We start from the raw sequence: 23,887 nt of genomic DNA, 5'->3' as shown, positions 1-23,887 counted from the left end.
CTAGAGGTGAGAAGGCTTCCACAGTAGTATCCAATGTAATGGTTTTTTTTTTTTGTGTTGTATCTTTTCTCTTAGAATTCTTTTCCTTAAGGATTTTTTTACAAAGAAGATTTGTTGATATTAGAATTTTATTACTTCTTTTTTCTAATTATGCTACAATAAAGCTTCTATTTGCTCTTTCATTTTTTTTAAAACTTTATTTGAAGTTGTCAATACTAGACCTGTTCATGAGGTTGGGCTACCTGCCCAAACCCGAGCGTTTGCCCGAAATTTGGGAGGGTTTGGGCAAAAATATTAAGACAAAAAATGGGCTTGGTAAAAAAATAAGCCCATTTAAAATATGGCTCGGGCTTAAATATTCAAAGGGCCGACCTGACTTTTTTTATGTTTATAATACTTTATAGGCATAATTGCAAAAAAAAAAAAACCCTCAATGTTTGGGGGTTTTGGTTTCGTGCCCTTAACCTTTTTATTTTTTGATTGACACCCTCAACATTACGATTTTTTTAAGAAATCAGCTCAGTTTTAACGGTCAACATGAGTTGACCGTTAATCAAATTGTAGGTCAACATAATAGCTCATGTGGCATGCCACATAAGTGCACTACTTCATAGATGATGTCATTCTATTTAACAAAAATTTTCTCTCATTTTCTCTCTTTCCAAACACCATTTTGATGTCTGTAAATGAATTAGAGAGTAAAAAAATGTTGATATTCAATAGAAAAAAATAGACAAATACAAGTGATTTATACATTCAAGAGATGACATGGTTATGTATACATACCTTCCATAGGCCATCATTGAGATAATGCATGTTGTCTACCCCAATTCCCTTGTTGATTGCCTTTTTGTAAATGGAAATGAACATACAGTTATTGTAGTTTAACAACATTTAGCTTGGACAGAAATTCTTGTCAGTTTGAAAATAGAAAGTGTGTATAAGGATAAGAACTAAACCCCCAAAAAAGAAACAAAGAATATTTTAAGAGTTATAATTCAATGCTTATACTCTCTTGGATACAAAAAATTTGCTTCTTGTTTGGAAATAGAGTCCAGTGTTAGGTACAAATCCATCGAATTTGATTTGTTAGAATCATAATTCCTTAGTGGTGATTAGGATGATTATATTGATACGTTGAATAAAATTAAAGAATTGATTCATGTATATATCATAATTCCAAGGATGCAGTCTTGCTTTATGAAGATCATTGCTGTGGTAGAGATTAGATACCTATAGAAACAGTTCAGAAGAAGAAAAATGGTGTTTGGCAAGAGAGAAAATGAGAGAAAAAAATGGCAGCCGACAGTGGAAAAAAAATGATTTTAAGTTGAAAGTGTGGTGTAGGTTTACAAAAATTGCACAAAAGCATGATTATAATCACGGTAATGGAGATTCTTGTAGATGAAATGAGACAACCATATGTTTTGAAGAAGAAAAATGGTGTTTGGTAAGAGAAAAAATGAGAGAAAAACTTTGTTAAATAGATGACATCATCTATGATGTTGTGCACTTATGTGGCATGCCACATGGGCTATTATGTTGACCTACAATTTGATTAATAGTAAACTCACGTTGACTGTTAAAACTGGGCTGATTTCTTAAAAAATCGTAATGTTGAAGGTGTCAATCAAAAAATAAAAAGGTCAATGGCACAAAACCAAAAGCCCCCAAGTATTAAGGTTTTTTTTTTTTTTTTTGCAATTATGCCTACTTTATATTATGTTATTTTTATATATTATGTAATTTATAACAAAAAAATCTATACTAAATATATAAACTACTCCAATGTAAACATTAAAATAATGTTAAGATGACTATATAAAAAATTTTAATAAATAAAAATATTAAATTATTGAATATTAAATTAAAATAATATGAATAATTTTAAAAATTTTTAAAAAATATATGGGTGAGCCTAAAATGGGTTTGGGTTAATCTTTTACAAAATGGAAAGGGCTTGGACAAACATAAGGCCTGACCTTAAACCGATCCATGAATACATCTTATCAATACCATGTTGAAACAATTTGCAGGAATAACTTATTGTATGCATTTTGCACTTATCCAACATTTTATTCAAGCTGGATAAACCATTTCTGAAATATTTGTAGTGGTTTCAAATACTTTTAGCATGAAAGAGGCGACTTTTATTAGTTTTACTCATGAGCATTTTCAAAGTAGCATTAATTTCATAAACTAAAAACATTTGAATAAACATTATTACTTGAAAGTGTATCTGTCATTATTTTCTGTGACACCCGACACTCAATCTGGTCGCTTAATCTGAATGTATGACATCACATCACTTTATTGAAGCAATTCAGACTATTTCAAATAATTTAATCAAACAAATTGACATTAAATTATATACAATTGCAATTATCATTATAATGATGATGATTTAATATTATGTGATTCGATAAATAAATTTACAACTTTGTGTTCGATCAAAAACGGAGTTAAGGTTTGAATCCAAACTCTATTCATAAAATTTTAACATGATTTCTCGAGATAAGGATCACAATGTCTCGAGATAGGCTACAATTTATTTTTAGAAATTTTGTTTCAATGATGACACATCTCAAGTCATTGAAATCCATGTCTCGAGACATGGCTTCTCAAGTTTTGAGACTAAGTCTCCAGACAAACTCCCTATATCATTAATTTAATTTAATAAATCCATATAGTAATTAATTAGACATGTTTAATTGTTTCTTAGTGGAGAATGATGACATGATAGGTCATTAACATTATCATACATATTAATATGGTCTAATTGTTCTCAAATCCTTTGTATACTTACATATTAATGCCCCTTTTTAATGTCTTTTAATCAAACTCCCTTGTTAACCTTGTTTTCCAATTAAGTCCTTGTACTATTTATAAAACTTGATTTGAACTGCTACCTCATTCTTGGTTTCCTTCTTATCTTAGATTTGGGTGATCTCTCCAGCCGGGATTATCTGTATTCGAATAAGGGTTTCCACCCCTATTCCCAACGTAATTTATATCCTCAGCTGGATTTTTGATATAGTGGAAGAGTGATTTGTCTCCCCCATGCATCAACGGTGTAGAAGCAGATTTGATACAGTTGAGTCTACTCACTAACTGTTTATACTTATCGTCCTCTTGGATAGCTTTTGCCGTAGTGGGTTTCTGACCATATGTGAATAATTCAATTGGCCATTAGTTGGAGTTTAGTGCCATATTCTCAATGATCTCATACTGATCCTCATACGTCTTATTCATAAGGCTCCTCTTGCTGCTCCGTCTAATCCAAATCGTGCATTTGCATCCAACCCATTATAAAATACCTACAGTCGCATCCACTTAGGAAATCTTTGGTGCGGGCATTTCAGAATCAACATTTTGAATTGTTTCCATGCCTCATAGAAACTTTTTCCCTCCATCTGTCTAAAAATAACAATCTCTCTTCTTAGTTGCACTACTTTGCTGATTGAAAAAAACTTCTATAAGAACTTTCCAGCAAGTTCATCCCATGTCATGATAGACCCTAGTGCCTAAGAGTCTAACCAAGAAAAGCATTATCAATCAAGGAGAAGGGGAACAACTAAAGATTAATATGTCATCAGTGATCCCATTATACTTAAAAGTATCATAGATTTGATGAAACCATTTTAAATGTTGATTAGGGTCCTCTGTCATAGTGGCCCTAAACTGCAGATCACTCTAGATCATTTGAATCATAGCTGATTTTATCTTGAAATTATTAGTTGCAATTGCCGACCTTGCTATACTTTCTTGAACCATGTCCAAACTTGGTAAGGCATAATCCCTTAATTTTCTTTCATTCCAAGCCATCTGAATATTTGCAGGAAGTTGTGGTGCTGGTAGGTTTCTTCGGGCGTTATTGTTAGTGTCATCAAATAATGGATTTTCACGTGGTACGTTACCATGATAGGCAGTGGATTTTGCATCTATTTTTCCTGCTACTGTTGCTGCTGTCGATGATTCCATCAAATTATTCTCTTTGGCTCTGTGGTTGCTACAATAGGTGTATCTCTATTGTAAGTCATACACTAAACCTAGAAAGAAAAGATTAGTAAAAATAAAATAAAATTGTATTTATAACCGAGAAATTTCCTAATTATTCTTTTACGTGCAAAAATTAAAATAAACCTAGTGATTTTGCCTCCCTAGCAACGACACCAATAACTTGATCGCTTCCGGTCATTCTAACATCCAGAGCGTAAATATTGCAATAAAAATATAGAAAGACAAGGTAGTATCTGCAAGTATATGAGTGGTTGTAATATAGTTTTACAACTAAGTAGGAATGTACTGTAACACCCCATACCCGTAACATACGTCGGGGTGGAGTATGAGGCATTACCTTTACTTGATCTCATGCATACAAACAATCTCATGTCACCAAAACTCGGTCGAAATTAAACATTTTCAATTTCTACTTTAAACTTCGTATTATTGGCCTACGAACCTCAAATCGACCGTTGAAAACCATTTGGGACTATACCGGGCCCTTAAACAAACTATGAAATTTTTTCCTTAAAGCAGGGCACACGCCCGTGTGGAAGGGCAATACGCCAATGTGACCAACTCGACATGGTCGTGCTGATGGCCCGTGTGGTTCACATGGCCTAAGCACCCTGGGACACGCCCGTGTCCCACACTCGTGTAGAATTAATTTCTAATTCACAGCTACAGGGGTTTTCACACGGCCAGACACACGCCCGTGTCATTAGCCCGTGTCCCTCACACGGCAACGACACGCCTGTGTACTAGCCCGTGTGCAAAAACTTGGGGATTTTGTTTGTGACATCAGCATGCTCATAATAGCACACGGCCAAGGCAAATGCCCATGTGATGGGCCGTGTTCTCCACATGGCTGAAACACATGGCCGTGTCTCTTCCCGTGTGTTTATTAACATGCATACTGACTTGAAATTTTTATGTGCAGGGGACACACGACCGGGCCACACGCCCATGGGGCAGACTGTGTGTCATACACGGCCTAGACACACACCTGTGTGCCTACCCGTGTGGACAGTATAAGGCTATTTACCAAGCCTCATTACTATCCTTACATATATAGTTCCATACAACTACCAACCAATATCGAAACAAGTACAACTCCTATAACTAAATCAGCCATAATAGACATTTATTCAACCATGAGAATGCATCTTTTATAAATTCAAAATGAATATTACTATCATTCAAAGCTTAATACAAATTAAAGGGATTCCAACCTAAGCCAACACATTTGGCCAATTCTCAAAGACACAAAATAATAAAGTCTAAGTTCTATACATGCCATATTCAAAAATATAAATCCAACTATACCGAATGCTTCGGTTGATAGTGTGATCGATATCTCTGACTTCTGGAATCCTTGAGCTAGTTTGGCGGCACTGTAAGGAAATGGAAAGGAAAGGGAATAAGCATAAAAGCTTAGTAAGTTGCATATAAGTAGGTACACAACAACAACATTTTATCAATGACCCATATATTCATGATACCAAGTTAGGCATAGGCATAACTTACTCATTACCATCCATACTAGTCGCAAATTGTTCAATGAGCTCATATCTCATACGTACCAATTAGGTACCTGTACCACTCACAACACGGTTATACTTTCCTCATTAGATTAAGAACATAACGTTCACTGTTGAACCATTTGGAACACTACCGGATATTCATTACGCCTTAGATGTGGGTAAGGTGCCGATGCCATGTCCCATACATGGTCTTACGTTGGCTCATATCTCAAGTCGATGCCATGTCCCAGACATGGTCTTACACTAACTATCATCTCGTAGCCAATGCATGTCCTAGACATGTAGTACACTGGTTTACATCTCAAGGCCGATGCATGTCCTAGACATGGTCTTACATTAGCTCTCATAATGTGGCCGATGCATGTCTCAGATATGTCTTACACTAGCCAACAATAACCCATATGTCACGGCATGAATATCTGATTTATTTCCTAGGTTCAAACAATAACTCTACTATCTCTACTATCATCATGCTATCTCAATTCCATAATCAAGCAATTCATGCTATGTTAATTCAAATACAATTCAACACATATATTAGTAATGTAGTTGTATTATTTATATACAACTTACCTCGAATTACAAAATGTGGCAACTAGTCGGTTTAGTCAATTTGCTTGGTTTTGCCCCGGTCTAGATTTGGTTTTGGGAATTCTTGATTTGTGAGTCAACTAAGTAGCTAAAAATTTTGAGCATTTAAACCCCCTTCAATTACTGATTTTCGGTGGTGTATGGGAGAAGAAAAGAAAAGATGACAACTTTTCTTTATTGATTTCCTTGTCTCATGGTCTGCTAAGCTTTCTTTTAAGGGTCTAATTTCCCTTTAAAGACCCCCAATTTTGGTTCTCTAGCTATTTAACACCTTTAGCTATCAATTGAAAACTTTTGCACTTTATGTGATTTAGTCCTTTTTCACAAGTGTGCTCACAAACGTCAAAATTAACTCACCAAATTTTTCATGCACTCCTATAATCATACAATGACTAAAATAATAATAAAATAATTTACTCTACTCTATATTTGGGGTCCCGAGACCACAATTCTGACTAGCCCCAAAATCGGACTGTTACATTTCTCCCACATTAGGGATTTTCGCCCTAAAAATCTTATCGGTGAATAAGTTCGGGTACTGATCTCTCATAGTCTGTTCGGGTTCCCATGTGGCTTCCTCGACTCCATGTCTATGCCACAAAATTTTCACATGTGCTATACTCTTATTTCTCAACGGTTTGACTTCCCGAGCTAAAATCTTGACTGACACTTCACCATAAGTCATGTCCAGATGAATCTCATCCTCGGATGGCGAAATCACATGCAAATGATTTGATCTATTTTGATGTAGCATGGACACATGAAATACATCGTGAGTCTTTTCCAATTCTGGTGGCAAATCTAATTGGTAGGCAACCGCTCCTACTCTCTCAATAACCTCATAAGGCCTATAAAACGAGGACTCAGCTTACGTTTTCTACCAAATCTAAGGACTTTCCTCCACCGGGACACATTCAAAAATACCTTATCATCGACTTAGAATTCAATTTCCTTTTGTCTCAAATCCGCGTAGGATTTCTGTCTATCCGAGGCAACCTTCAAATAGTCACGAATTATTTTAACATTCTCTTCAGTCTCTCTGACTAAATCGACCATGTGAACCTGACCCTCTCTAAGCTCAGTCCAATATAAGGGCATTTGACACTTTCGCCCATACAAAGCCTCATAAGGCACCATTTTCAGACTTGTTCGATAACTGTTATTATAGGTGAATTCAACCAACGGTAGATACTTTTCCCAACTTCCTTGGAACTCAAGGACGTAACACTGTAACATGTCTTCTAATATCTGAATTACTCTCTCTAACTGACTGTCGGCTTGTAGAGGGAAAGCTATGCTAAAACACAACTTTGTTCCCAATGCCTCTTGTAAATTTTTCCAAAACCTCGAGGTAAATCTCATATCTCTGTATCTCTGTCTAAAATAATTGATATGGGCACCTCGTGTAGTCTCACAATCTCAAAAACGTACAAGTCGGCTAATCTCTCAAGGGAGTAATCAGTACGCAGAGTTATGAAGTGTGCCGACTTTGTTAGCTTATCCACAATGACCCAAATAACATCCTTTTTCTTCAAGGTTACTGGCAAACCCGTCAATAAATCCATAGTGATCCAATTCCACTTCCACTTGGGAACCAAAATAGGCTGAAGTACACCCGAAGGTACTTGGTGTTCAGCCTCCACTTGCTAACACACTAGGCACTTAGACACAAACTCTGAAATGTCTCTTTTCATACTCGACCACCAATATATTTTCTTCGAGTTGTTGTACATTTTCACACTACCTGGGTGGACAGACAAATGACCACTATGTGCCTCTCTCAGAATCTTCTGAATAAGCTCATTGTCCTTGGGTAGACAAAATCTGTCTCTAAACATTATGCATCCATCAGTACTAATACGAAAATCTGATTCAATTCCCGACACACACTGAGTTTTCTTGGCTTGCAATTTCTCATCACCTTTCTGAGCTTCACGGATCTCTTTAAGAAATGTCGATCTAGCTCCCAACGCTGCTAGAACCAAACCATCATCAGACAAAGCCATACTAACATTCATTGCTTTCAGCGCAACTAATGATTTTCTACTTAATGCATTGGCAACCACATTCGCTTTTCCCAGGTGGTATTTGATAATCAACTTGTAATCTTTTATTATCTCTAACCATCGTCGTTGCCTTAGGTTCAAGTTCTTTTGGGTCATCAAGTACTTCAGGCTCTTGTGATCAGTGAACACCTGACACTTCTCGCCAGATAGATGGTGTCTCCAAATTTTCAACGCGAACACTATGGCAGGCAACGCTAAATCATGCGTCGGCTAATTTTTCTCATGTGGCTTTAACTGTCTTGAAGCGTAAGCTATGACCTTACCTTCTTGTATAAGCACACACCCTAAACCATTCAAAGAGGCGTCGCTATATACCACAAACTCCTTACCGACTCCGGTTGCACTAACACTGGGGCTTCTGTCAACAAAGCCTTTAATTTCTCGAAACTCTGCTGGCACTTTTCTGTCCATTCAAACTTGACATCCTTTTGCAGCAGCCTTGTCACAGGCATAGCTATCATAGAGAATTTGTTTACGAATCGTCTATAATATTTGGCTAAATCCAAAAAGCTTCGAACCTCAGTTACATTCCTCAGCAATTTCAACTAAAAAATAGCCGAGATCTTGCTTAGGTCAACTTTGAACCCGTCACCCGACACAATGTGCCCTAAAATTCTGACCTCTTTAAGCCAGGATTCACTCTTGCTGAACTTGGCGTAAAGCTACTTATCTCTCAATGTTTGTAACACAGTTCTCAAATGCACCACGTGTTCATTCTCATCTCGCTAGTAATTCAGTATGTCATCAATACAAACCACTACAAACTTGTCCAAATACGGCTGAAAAATGCGGTTTATCAAATCCATAAACACCGCCGGGGCATTAGTCAAACCAAAGGGCATGATGAGGAACTCATAATGCCCGTATATTGTCTGAAAAGCAGTCTTCGGTACATCTTGCTCTTTAACTCTCAACTGATAATAACTAGAGCTCAAGTCCATCTCAGAGAACACCGTGGCTTCCTTCAACTGATTGAATAAATCATCTATCCTTGGAAAAGGATACTTGTTCTTCATAGTTATCTTATTGAGTTGTCCATAGTCGATACAAAACCTCATTGACCCGTCTTTCTTTTTCACAAACAACATTGGTACGCCCCACGGTGAATAACTAGGTCTCGTAAAACCCTTATCTATTAACTATTGCACCTGTACTTTCAACTCTTTCAAGTCTGTTAGGATCATTCTATACGGACCAATAGAAATGGGTATCGTACCGGGGACTAACTCAATTCCAAATTCTATCTCCCTTACTAGAGGCAATCGGGGTAATTCTTCCGGAAACACGTCTGTAAACTCGCCAAGCACTGGCACCAATTCAATCTTTAACTTAGACGCTTGAGTATTCAACACGAAAGCTAAGTAGGACTCATATCTTTTTCTCAAATATTTCTTGGTAGTCAAAGGCGATATTACTACAGACAGATTATCTGACTCATCTGGTCTAACTCGAAGAACATTCCTATTTTCACATTTCAACTCAATTATCTTTTTCCCGCAGTCTATTACAACACTATGAGTAGTCAACCAATCCATTTCAAGGATTACATCAAACGCATTAAACGGTAGTAACATCATGTTCGTCGGAAAACAATGACCTCTAATTGTCAAAGGGCAAGTTCTACATACTTGGTCCACTAGTACATGTCTGCCTAAAGGATTGGAAACTTTTATTACAAATTCAGTGGACTCTACTAGCATACTCATACGAGGTATCAAATCCATACAAATATAAGAGTGAGTAGATCCTGGGTCAATTAAAGAAACAACAGATATTTCATGAATAGAAAAGGTACTCGTGATCACGTCGGGAGACTCTGCCTCTTCCCGAGCTCGTATAGCATAAGTCCTTGCAGGCGCTCTGCCCTTAGACCTTACCATAGCGTCTCTTGGCATGCTTCTACTACTAGCCCCACTTTTTGGGTTCTTCTGTGGCCGACCCCTCAAAGGGGCACTACTGGCTTTCACATATTGTTTTCTCTCTCTCATCCAATTCAGGAACAATCACGGATGAAGTGTTCCAATGATCCACACTTGAAACAGCCCCTTTCATTCCCTCGACTCTTGCCAAAATGACGCCTACCACACTGTGAGCATTCTGGCCTATTTGGCTGAGTGCTACCAACACTTGCGACCAATGTGGTCTAGGCTTTAGAAGTTGTGTTCTGTCGATTCTTGTTCCTATTCGAATACCCTACCGAAGCATTCGATCGGGTAGTGAACTCTCTCGATCTTTTAGATGAGGACTGATGTGATTTCCCTATCTGTCTCTTCTTTGAATCCCGTTACTCAAAAGCTGCTTTCCTCTTTTATTTAATCAACTCTTTGTCCTTACAGGCTCTTTCAACAAGTACTACAAATTCGTGCAGCTCTAAGATGCCGACAAACACTCGGATATATTCATTGAGGCTTTCCTCAAACCTCTTACACATGGTGGCTTCTGTAGATAAGCACTCCCGTGCATACTTGCTAAGCCTCACAAACTCACGTTCATATTCCGTCACTGACATTTGGCCTTGCGTTAGCTATAGGAATTCCCTCCTCTTTTGGTCTATGAATCTTTGGCTAATATACTTTTTTCGGAATTCCTCCTGGAAGAATTCCCACGTGATCCTCTCTTTCGGTACGACAGACACGAGAGTGTTCCATCGCTGATAAGCCAAATCTCGTAGATGCTACACTGCACATTTCACGCACTCTTCAGGTGTGCATGATAGTTCATCAAATACCCTAATGGTATTTTTTAGTCAAAACTCTGTTCTCTCCGGGTCATCATCTATGCTAGCCCAGAATTCTTCAGCCTCTTTTTTTCAAATCTTGTCTATCAGAGGCTTCTCTCTTCTAAACATGTCTGCGCCTTGCAGAGCTATCGGGGTATACTGAAGAATCAGAGGACGTGGGGGAGGTGGAGTGTTCGGATTCACATGAACAAACTCTGTATACCAAGCATCTATCATTCGGAGGTAGGCTTCTCTAGCCCCTCCGCCTTGGCCCATAGTTACGGGTTCACTCTCTACTGGTGTGGTCCCTTCAGCGGGAGCCGGCGCATTAATTTCCATGTCATCTATCGTGGTTCTATCAAGATCCATTTATTACATGAAAATGTAATTTATAATTGTCAGAAATCATCACACTATCATTATACGGTTATGACATGAATAGCTAGATTCGTACTCTCACTAGGTTAGTCCTAGAAACGAATAAACCATAACTCTGATACCACTAAATGTAAAACCCCATACCCATAACCCACGCCAGGGCAGAGTATGAGGCATTACCTTTACTTGATCTCATGCATATAAACAATCTCACGTTAACGAGACTCTATCCAAATTAAACTTTTTTAATTTCTACTTTAAACTTCTTATTATGGGCCTATGAACATCAAATCAACCGTTGAAAACCATTCGGGACTATACCGGGTCCTTAAACAAACTATGAAAATTTTGTCCTTAAAACAGGGCACACACCTGTGTGGAAGGGCAACACGCCCGTGTAACCAACTCGACATGGTCATGCTGATGGCCCATGTGGCTCACACGGCCTAGGCACCCTAGGACATGCCCGTGTCCCACACCCGTGTAGAATTAATTTCTAATTCACAGCTACATGGTCTTTCACACGGACAGACACACAACCGTGTCATTGGCCCGTGTCCTACACACAGCCATGACACGCCTATGTGTAAAAACCTGGGTTTGTGACGTCAGCATGCTCATAATGTCACACGGCCAAGGCACACGCCCGTGTTCTGGGCCATGTTCTCTACACGGCTGAGACACACGGTCATGTCTCTGCCCGTGTGCTTATTACCATGCATACTGACTTGAAATTCGTACGTGTAGGGGACACACGCCCATGGGGCAGATGGGCATACACACACACACTGTGTGCCTACCCGTGTTGGATGATATAAGGCTATTTACCAGGCTTCATTGCCACCCTTATATATATAGTTCCATACAAATACCAACCAATATCGTAACAAGTATAACTCCTAGAACTAAATCAGCCATAATAGATATTCATTCAACCATGAGAATGAATCTTTATAAATTCAAAATGAATATTACTATCATCCAAAGCTTAATACAAATTAAAGGGTTTCCAACCCAAGCCAACACATTTGGCCAATTCTCAAATACACAAAATAATAAAGTCTAAGTCCTATACATGCCATATTCAAAATATAAATCCAATTACCTTTGAATGTTTCGGTTGATAGTGTGATCGATATCTCTGACTTTTGGAATCCTTGAGCTAGTTAGGCGACACTGTAAGGAAATGGAAAGGAAAAGGAGTAAGCATAAAAGCTTAGTAAGTTGCATATAAGTAGGTACGCAACAGCAACATTTTATCAATGACCGACATATTCATGATACCAAGGTAGGCATAGGCATAACTTTCTCATTACCATCTATACTAGTCTCATATTGTTCAATGAGCTCATATCTCATACGTACCAATTAGGTACCTGTACCACTCACAACACGGTTATACTTTCCTCATTAGCTTAAGAACATAACATTCACCGTTGAACCATTTGGAACACTACCGGATATTTATTAAGCCTCAGACATGGGTAAGGTGCTGATGCCATGACCCAGACATGGTCTTACACTGGTTCATATCTCAAGTCGATGCCATGTCCCAAACATGGTCTTACACTGAATATCATCTTGTGGCCGATGCATGTGCCAGACATGTCTTACACTGGCTTACGTCTTGAGGCCGATGCATGTCCCAAACATCTCTTACAGTAGCTCCGTCTCAAGGTCGATGTCATGTCCCAGACATGGTCTTACACTGGCTCTCATAATGTGGCCAATGCATGTCCCAGGCATGTCTTACACTACCCACCAATAACCCATATGTCACAGCATGGATATCCGATTTAGTTCCTAGGTTCAAACAAGAACTCTACTATCTCTATTATCATCATGCTATCTCAATTCGATGATCAAACAATTCATGCTATATTAATTCAAATTCAATTCAACACATACATTAGTAATGTAGTTGTATTATTTATATAGAACTTACCTCAAATTACAAAAATGTGGCAACTAGTTGGTTTAGTCCATTTGTTTCGTTTTGCCCGGCCTAGATTTGGATTTGGCAATTCTTGATTTTTGAGTCAACTAAGTAGCTAAAAATTTTGAACTTTCAAACCCTCTTCAATGGTTAATTTTCGGTGGTGTATGGGAGAAGAAAAGAAAAGATGACAATTTTTCTTTATTTTACTCAATTTGCTAATGCTATCAAAACCTAACACTTTGACTAATTGATTTCCTTGTCTCACGCTTATGCTTTCTTTTAAGGGTCTAATTTCCATTTAAAGACCCCCAATTTTGGTTCTCTAGCTATTTAACACCTTTAGCTATCAATTCAAGACTTTTGCACTTTATGCGATTTTGTCATTTTTCACAATTGTGCTCACAAACGCCAAAATTAACTCAACAAATTTTTCATGCACTCCCATAATCATAGTATAACTCTAAAATAATAATAAAATAATTTACTCGACTTTAGATTTGTGGTCCCAAGACCACTATTCCTACTAGCCCCAAAATCGGGCTGTTACATTTCTCCCCCCTCAGGGATTTTTGCCCTAAAAAATCTTACTGGTGAATAAGTTCGGGTACTGATCTTTTATAGTCTCTTCGGGTTCCCATGTGGCTTCCTCGATTCCATGTCTATGCCACAAAAATTTCACCTGTGCTATACTCTTATTTCTTAACTGTTTGACTTCCCAAGCTAAAACCTTGACCGACACTTCACCATAAGTCATGTTCGGATGAATCTCAACCTCGATGGTGAAATCACATGCAAATGTTTGATCTATTTTGATGTAGCATGAACACATGAAACACATTGTGAATCTTTTCCAATTCGGTGGCAAATCTAATTGGTAGGTAACCGATTCCTACTCTATTAATAACCTCATAAGGCCTTATAAACGAGGACTCACTTTGCCTTTTTACCAAATTTGAGGACTTTCCTCCACGGTGAGACTTTCAAAATACCTTATCATCGACTTGAAATTCAATTTCCTTTCATTTCAAATCCACAGAGGATTTATGTCTATCCGAGGCAGCCTTCAAATAGTCACGAATTACTTTAACTTTCTCTTCGCCTCTCTCGACTAAATCGACCCCATGAACTCCGACCTTCTCTAAGCTCACCCAATATAAGGGCATTTGACATTTTCACCCATACAAAGCCTCATAAGGTGCCATTTTCGACTTGTTCGATAACTATTATTATAAATAAATTCAACCAACGTTAGATAGTTTTCCCAACTTCCTTGGAACTCAAGGACGCAACAGCATTACATGTCTTCTAATATCTGAATTACTCTCTCTAATTGACCGTCGGTTTGCGGATGGAAAGCTGTGCTAAAACTCAACTTTTTTCCCAATGCCTCTTGTAACTTTTTCCAAAACCTTGAGGTAAATTTCAGATCTCTCATCTAAAATAATCGATATAGGCACCTCATGTAGTCTCACAATCTCAGAAACGTACAAGTTGGCTAATCTCTCAAGGGAGTAATCAGTACGCATAGGTATGAAGTGTACCGACTTTGTTAACCTATCCACAATGACCCAAATAGCACCCTTTTTCTTCGAGGTTACTGGCAAAATCGTAAAAAAATCCATAGTGATAATCCCACTTCCACTTGGGAACCAAAATAGGCTAAAGTAGACCAAAGGTACTTGGTGTTCAAATTTCCACTTGCTAACACACTAGGCACTTAGACACAAACTCTGAAATGTCTCTTTTCATACCCGACCACTAATACATTTTCTTTAGGTCGTTGTACATTTTCACACTACATGCGTGGACAGACAAACGACCACTATGTGCCTCTCTCAGAATCTTTTGAATAAGCTCATTTTCTTTGGGTATACAAACTCTGTCTTTAAACATTTTACATCTATCAATACCAATACGAAAATCTGATTCAATTCCCGACTCACACTGAGTTCTCTTGGCTTGCAATTTCTCATCACCTTTCTAAGCTTCACGGATCTCTTGAAGAAATGTCAATCTAGCTCTGAACTCTGCTAGAACTGAACCATCATCGGACAAAGCTATACTGACATTCATTACTTTCAGTGTAAATAATGATTTTCTACTTAATGCATTGGCAACCACGCTCGCTTTTCTCGGTGGTAGTCGATAATCAACTCGTAATCCTTTATTAGCTCTAACCATTGTCATTGCCTTAGGTTCAACTCCTTTAAGTCATCAAGTACTTAAAGCTCTTGTGATCAGTGAACACTCGATACTTCTTGCCATATAGATGGTGTCTCCAAATTTTCAACGTGAATACTATGGCAGCCAACTCTAAATTATGTGTCGGGTAATTTTTCTCATGTGGCTTTAACTGTCTTGAAGTGTAAGCTATGACCTTACCTTCTTGTATAAGCACACACCCCAAACCATTCAAGGAGGCGCCACTATATACCACAAACTCCTTGCCGACTCCGGTTGCACTAACACTGGGGCTTCTGTCAACAAAGCCTTTAATTTCTCGAAACTCACGGCACTTTTCTCATCCATTCAAACTTGACATCCTTTTGCAAAGCACCTTGTCACCGGCGTAGCTATCATAGAGAATTTGTTTATGAATCGTCTATAATATTTGGCTAAACCCAAAAAGCTTCGAACCTCAGTGACATTTCTCGGTGATTTCAATTCAACAATAGTCGAGATCTTGCTTGGGTCAACTCTGATCTCGTCACTCGACACAATGTGCCCTAAAAATCTGACCTCTTTAAGCCAGAATTCACTCTTGCCAAACTTTGCGTAAAGGTTCTTATCTCTCAATGTCTGTAACACAGTTCTCAAATGCTCCACGTGTCCATTCTCATCTTGTGACTAAATCAGTATATCATTAATAAAAACCGCTACGAACTTGTCCAAATACGGCAAAAAAATGCAGTTCATCAAATCCATAAACACCTTCGGGGCATTAGTCAGGCCAAAGGGCATGACGAGGAACTCATAATGCCTGTATCTTGTCTGAAAAGCAGTCTTCGGTACATCTTGCTCTTTAACTCTCAACTGATAATAACCAGACCTCAAGTCTATCTTGGAGAACACCGTGGCTCCCTTCAGCGGATCGAATAAATCATCTATCCTTGGCAAAGGATACTTGTTCTTCATAGTTACCTTATTGAGTTGTCCATAGTCGATACATAACCTCATCGACCCGCTCTTTCTTTTCACAAACAACATTGGTGTGCCCCACGGTGAATAACTAGGTCTCGCAAAACCCTTATCTATTAACTATTGCACCTGTACTTTCAACTCTTTCAACTCTGTTAGGCCATTCTATACGGACCAATAGAAATGAGTGTCGCATCGGGACTAACTTAGTTCAAATTCTATCTCCATTACTAGAGGCAATCGGAAATTCTTTTGGAAACACGTCTATAAACTCACCAACCATCGGTATCGATTCAATCTTTAACTTAGACGCTTGAGTATTCAACACGAAAGATAAGTAGGACTCATGTCTTTTCTCAAGTATTTCTTGGTAGTCAAAGATGATATTACTACGCATAGATTATCCGACTCATCTTGTCATAACTCAAGAACATTCCTATTTTCACATTTCAACTCAATTATCTTTTTCACGCAGACTACTATAACACTATGAGTAGTCAACCAATCCATTCAAGGGTTACATCAAACTCATTAAACGGTAGTAACATCAAGTTAGTTAGAAAACAATGACCTCTAATTGTCAAAGGGCACTACTAGCATACTGTCCGCCTAAAGGATTGGAAACATTACAAATTCAAGGACTCTACTAGGTATCAAATCCATACAAATATAAGAGTGAGTAGATCTTGGGTCAATTAAAGCAACAACAGATATTTCATAAATAGAAAAGGTACTCGTGATCACGCTCGGAGACTCGCCTCTTCCCGAGCTCAGATAGCATAAGTCCTTGCAGCGCCTCTACCCTCGAGACCTCACCATAGCGTCTCTTGCATGCTCCTACTACTAGCCCCACTTTTGGGTTCTTCAGGCCTACCCCTCAAAGGGGTACTACTGGCTTTCGTATCTTATTTTCTCTCTCTCATCCAATTCAAGATAATCACGGATGAAGTGTTCCAATGATCCACACTTGAAACAACCCCTTTCATTTCTTCGAAACTCGCCAAAATGACGCCTATCACACTGCGAGCATTCTGGCCTATTTGGCCGGGTGCTACCAACACTTGCCACTGAAGTGGTATAGGCTTTAGAAGTTGTGTTCTGCCGATTCTTGTTCCTATTCAAATACCCCATCGAATCATTCGATCGAGTAGTGCACTCTCTCACTCTTTTAGATGAGGACTGATGTGATTTCCCCATCTGTCTCTTCTTTGAATCATGCGACTCAAAAGTCACTTTCCTCCTTTCTTTAATCAACTCTTTGTCCTTACGTGCTCTTTCAACAAGTGCTACAAATTCCAGCAGCTCTAAGATGCCGACAAACACTCGGATATATTCATTGAGGTTGCCCTCAAACCTCTTACACATGGTGGCTTCAGAGATACACACTCCGTGCATACATGCTAAGCCTCACAAACTCACGCTCATATTCCGTCACCGACATTTGGCCTTGCTTTAGCTCTAGGAATTCCTTCCTCTTTTGTCTTATGAATCTTTAGCTAATATACTTTTTCCGAATTCCTCCCGGAAGAATTCCCACGTGATCCTCTCTCTCGATTTACGCGACGACACGAGAGTGTTCCACCACCGATAAGCCAAATCCGTAGATGCTACATCGCACATTTCATGCACTCTTCGTGTGCATGATAGTTCATCAAATACCCTAATGGTAATTTTTAGTCAAAACTCGCTTCTCTCCGGTCATCATCTATGTTAGCCTGGAATACTTCACGCTTGTTTTCAAATCTTATCTATCGAGGCTTCTCTTCTAAACATGTTCGCGCTTGCGAGCTATCGGGCATATCAAGGAATCGAGGAGGTCGGGAGGTGGAGTGTTCGATTCACATGAACAAACTCAGATACCAAGCATCTATCATTCGAGGTAGGCTTCTAGCCCCTCCGCATTGGCCCATAGTTACGGGCTCACTCTCTCATCGGTGTGGTCCCTTCAATGAGCCGACGCATTAATTTTTCATGTCATCTATCATGGTTCTATCAAGATCCATTTATTACATGAAAATGTAATTTATAATTGTCGAAATCATCACACTATCATTATACTGCTTATGTCATGAATAGCTAGATTCGTGCTCTCACTAGGTTAGTCCTAGAAACGAATAAACCATAACTCGATACCACTAAATGTAAAACCCCATACCCATAACCCACGCCAGAATGAGTATGAGGCATTACCTTTACTTGATCTCATGCATATAAACAATCTCACGTTAACGAGACTCTATCCAAATTAAACTTTTTAATTTCTACTTTAAACTTCTTATTATGGGCCTATGAACATCAAATCAACCGTTGAAAACCATTTGGGACTATACCGGGTCCTTAAACAAACTATGAAAATTTTGTCCTTAAAACAGGGCACACACCTGTGTGGAAGGGCAACACGCCCGTGTAACCAACTCGACATGGTCATGCTGATGGCCCATGTGGCTCACACGGCCTAGGCACCCTAGGACATGCCCGTGTCCCACACCCGTAGAATTAATTTCTAATTCACACCTACATGGTCTTTCACACGACGCACACACAACCGTGTCATTGGCTCGTGTCCTACACACGCCCATGACACGCCTATGTGTAAAAACCTGGTTTGTGACGTCAAGATGCTCATAATGTCACACGCCAAGGCACACGCCTGTTCTCGGGCCATGTTCTCTACATTTAAGACACACACGGTCATGTCTTTGCCCGTGTGCTTATTACCATGCATACCGACTTGAAATTGTGACGGATGGGGGCCCATGGGGTGACTTGGGCCACACGCCTGAACACAAGCCCATGTGCCTACCCGTGTTGACAAAGATAAGGCTATTTACCAGGCTTCATTGCCACCCTTATATATATAGTTCCATACAAATACCAACCAATATCGTAACAAGTATAACTCCTAGAACTAAATCAGCTATAATAGATATTCATTCAACCATGAGAATGAATCTTTTATAAATTCAAAATGAATATTACTGTCATCCAAAGCTTAATACAAATTAAAAGGTTTCCAACCCAAGCCAACACATTTGGCCAATTCTCAAATACACAAAATAATAAAGTCTAAGTCCTATACATGCCATATTCAAAAATATAAATCCAATTACACTGAATGTTTCGGTTGATAGTGTGATCGATATCTCTGACTTTTGGAATCCTTGAGCTAGTTAGGCGACACTGTAAGGAAATGGAAAGGAAAAGGAGTAAGCATAAAAGCTTAGTAAGTTGCATATAAGTAGGTACGCAACAGCAACATTTTATCAATGACCGACATATTCATGATACCAAGGTAGGCATAGGCATAACTTTCTCATTACCATCTATACTAGTCTCATATTGTTCAATGAGCTCATATCTCATATATACTAATTAGGTACTGTACCACTCACAACACGGTTATACTTTCCTCATTAGCTTAAGAACATAACATTCACCGTTGAACCATTTGGAACACTACCGATATTTATTAAGCCTCGGACATGGGTAAGGTGTCGATGCCATGACCTGCACATGGTCTTACACCGGTTCATATCTCAAGTCGATGCCATGTCCCAAACATGGTCTTACATCAATATCATCTTGTGGTCGATGCATGTGCACATGTCTTACATGTTACGCCTTGAGGCCGATGCATGTCCCAAACATCTCTTACAAGAGTCTGCCTCAAGGTCGATGTCATGTCCTGCATATGGTCTTACATCGCTCTCATAATGTGGCCAATGCATGTCCTGCATGTCTTACACTACCCACCAATAACCCATATGTCACAGCATGGATATCCGATTTAGTTCCTAGGTTCAAACAAGAACTCTACTATCTCTATTATCATCATGCTATCTCAATTCGATGATCAAACAATTCATGCTATATTAATTCAAATTCAATTCAACACATACATTAGTAATGTAGTTGTATTATTTATATAGAACTTACCTCAAATTACAAAAATGTGGCAACTAGTTGGTTTAGTCCATTTGTTTCGTTTTCCCTCGGTCTAGATTTGGATTTGGCAATTCTTGATTTTTGAGTCAACTAAGTAGCTAAAAATTTTGAACTTTCAAACCCTCTTCAATGGTTAATTTTCGGTGGTGTATGGGAGAAGAAAAGAAAAGATGACAATTTTTCTTTATTTTACTCAATTTGCTAATGCTATCAAAACCTAACACTTTGACTAATTGATTTCCTTGTCTCACGGCCGGCTATGCTTTCTTTTAAGGGTCTAATTTCCATTTAAAGACCCCCAATTTTGGTTCTCTAGCTATTTAACAGCCTTAGCTATCAATTCAAGACTTTTGCACTTTATGCGATTTTGTCATTTTTCACAATTGTGCTCACAAACGTCAAAATTAACTCAACAAATTTTTCATGCACTCCCATAATCATAGTATAACTCTAAAATAATAATAAAATAATTTACTCGACTTTAGATTTGTGGTCCCAAGACCACTATTCCTACTAGCCCCAAAATCGGGCTGTTACATTTCTCCCCCCTCAGGGATTTTTGCCCTAAAAAATCTTACTGGTGAATAAGTTCGGGTACTGATCTTTTATAGTCTCTTCGGGTTCCCATGTGGCTTCCTCGATTCCATGTCTATGCCACAAAAATTTCACCTGTGCTATACTCTTATTTCTTAACTGTTTGACTTCCCAAGCTAAAACCTTGACCGGCACTTCACCATAAGTCATGTTCGGATGAATCTCAACCTCAGACGGTGAAATCACATGCGAAAGGTCTGATCTATATCGACGTAGCATGAACACATGAAACACATTGTGAATCTTTTCCAATTCCGGTGGCAAATCTAATTGGTAGGTAACCGATTCGAATCTATTAATAACCTCATAAGGCCTTATAAAACGAGGACTCAGCTTGCCTTTTTTACCAAATTTGAGGACTTTCCTCCACGGTGAGACTTTCAAAAATACCTTATCACCGACTTGAAATTCAATTTCCTTTCATTTCAAATCCGCGTAGGATTTATGTCTATTCGAGGTAGCCTTCAAGCAGTCACGAATTACTTTAACTTTCTCTTCAGTCTCTCTGACTAAGTCGACCCCATGAACCTGACCTTCTCTGAGCTCAGTCCAATATAAGGGCGTTCGACATTTTCACCCATACAAAGCCTCATAAGGTGCCATTTTTAGACTTGTCTGATAACTATTATTATAAATAAATTCAACCAACGTTAGATAGTTTTCCCAACTGCCTTGGAACTCAAGGACGCAACAGCATTACATGTCTTCTAATATCTGAATTACTCTCTCTAATTGACCGTCGGTTTGCGGATGGAAAGCTGTGCTAAAACTCAACTTTTTTCCCAATGCCTCTTGTAACTTTTTCCAAAACCTTGAGGTAAATTTCAGATCCCAGTCTAAAATAATCGATATAGGCACCCCATGTAGTCTCACAATCTCAGAAACGTACAAGTTGGCTAATCTCTCAAGGGAGTAATCAGTACGCATAGGTATGAAGTGTACCGACTTTGTTAACCTATCCACAATGACCCAAATAGCACCCTTTTTCTTCGAGGTTACTGGCAAAATCGTAAAAAAATCCATAGTGATAATCCCACTTCCACTCGGGAACCAAAATAGGCTAAAGTAGACCCGAAGGTACTTGGTGTTCAGCCTTCACTTGCTGACACACTAGGCACTTAGACACAAACTCTGAAATGTCTCTTTTCATACCCGACCACTAATACATTTTCTTTAGGTCGTTGTACATTTTCACACTACATGCGTGGACAGACAAACGACCACTATGTGCCTCTCTCAGAATCTTTTGAATAAGCTCATTTTCTTTGGGTATACAAACTCTGTCTTTAAACATTTTACATCTATCAATACCAATACGAAAATCTGATTCAATTCCCGACTCACACTGAGTTCTCTTGGCTTGCAATTTCTCATCACCTTTCTAAGCTTCACGGATCTCTTGAAGAAATGTCAATCTAGCTCTGAACTCTGCTAGAACTGAACCATCATCGGACAAAGCTATACTGACATTCATTACTTTCAGTGTAAATAATGATTTTCTACTTAATGCATCGGCAACCACGTTCGCTTTTCTCGGGTGGTAGTCGATAATCAACTCGTAATCCTTTATTAGCTCTAACCATTGTCATTGCCTTAGGTTCAACTCCCTTTAAGTCATCAAGTACTTAAAGCTCTTGTGATCAGTGAACACTCGATACTTCTTGCCATATAGATGGTGTCTCCAAATTTTCAACGTGAATACTATGGCAGCCAACTCTAAATTATGTGTCGGGTAATTTTTCTCATGTGGCTTTAACTGTCTTGAAGTGTAAGCTATGACCTTACCTTCTTGTATAAGCACACCCCAAACCATTCAAGGAGGCGCCACTATATACCACAAACTCCTTGCCAATTCTTTGCACTAACACCGGGCTTCACAACAAAGCCTTTAATTTCTCGAAACTCTGCGGCACTTTTCTGTCCATTCAAACTTGACATCCTTTTGCAGCAGCCTTGTCACCGGCGTAGCTATCATAGAGAATTTGTTTATGAATCGTCTATAATATTTGGCTAAACCCAAAAAGCTTCGAACCTCAGGGACATTTCTCGGTGATTTCAATTCAACAATAGTCGAGATCTTGCTTGGGTCAACTCGATCTCGCCACTCGACATAATGTGCCCTAAAATCAACCTCTTTAAGCCGTAATTCACTCTTGCCAAACTTTGCGTAAAGGTTCTTATCTCTCAATGTCTCAGAATACGCTTCTCAAATGCTCCACGTGTCCATTCTCATCTTGTGACTAAATCAAGATATCATTAATAAAACCGCTACTTAACTTGTCCAAATACGGCAAAAAATGCGCTCATCAAATCCATAAACACCTTCGGGCATTAGTCAGGCCAAAGGGCATGACGAGGAACTCATAATGCCTGTATCTTGTCTGAAAAGCAGTCTTCGGTACATCTTGCTCTTTAACTCTCAACTGATAATAACCAGACCTCAAGTCTATCTTGGAGAACACCGTGGCTCCCTTCAGCGGATCGAATAAATCATCTATCCTTGGCAAAGGATACTTGTTCTTCACAGTTACCTTATTGAGTTGTCCATAGTCGATACATAACCTCATCGACCCGTCTTTCTTTTTCACAAACAACACTGGTGTGCCCCACAGTGAATAACTAGGTCTCGCAAAACCTTTATCTGTTAACTCTTGCAGCTGTACTTTCAACTCTTTCAACTCTGTCAGGGCCATTCTATACGGAGTAATAGAAATGAGTGTCGTATCGGGGACTAACTTAGTTCCGAATTCTATCTCCATCACTGGAGGCAATCCGAGAAATTCTTTTGGAAACACGTCTATAAACTCACCAACCACTGGTATCGATTCAATCTTTAACTCAGACGCTTGAGTATTCAGCACGAAAGATAAGTAGGACTCATGTCCTTTTCTCAAGTATTTCTCGGTAGTCAAAGATGATATTACTACAGGTAGATTATCTGACTCATCTTGTCATAACTCGAAGAACATTC

At 38.8% G+C, this 23,887-nt stretch overlaps 1 non-coding gene across 1 annotated transcript; it reads left to right on the top strand.

Moving 5' to 3' along the window:
• The first annotated feature begins 3,339 nt into the window (after positions 1–3,339).
• On the top strand, positions 3,340–3,446 carry LOC128292436 (small nucleolar RNA R71). Its single transcript, XR_008282421.1, has one exon. It is a non-coding gene; the product is annotated as a small nucleolar RNA R71 (small nucleolar RNA).
• The last annotated feature ends 20,441 nt before the right edge of the window (positions 3,447–23,887 follow it).

Source organism: Gossypium arboreum, chromosome 4 (assembly GCF_025698485.1).
Source record: "Gossypium arboreum isolate Shixiya-1 chromosome 4, ASM2569848v2, whole genome shotgun sequence".
NCBI classification, from domain to species: domain Eukaryota; kingdom Viridiplantae; phylum Streptophyta; class Magnoliopsida; order Malvales; family Malvaceae; genus Gossypium; species Gossypium arboreum.
This window is presented reverse-complemented; position numbering and strand designations above follow the sequence as displayed.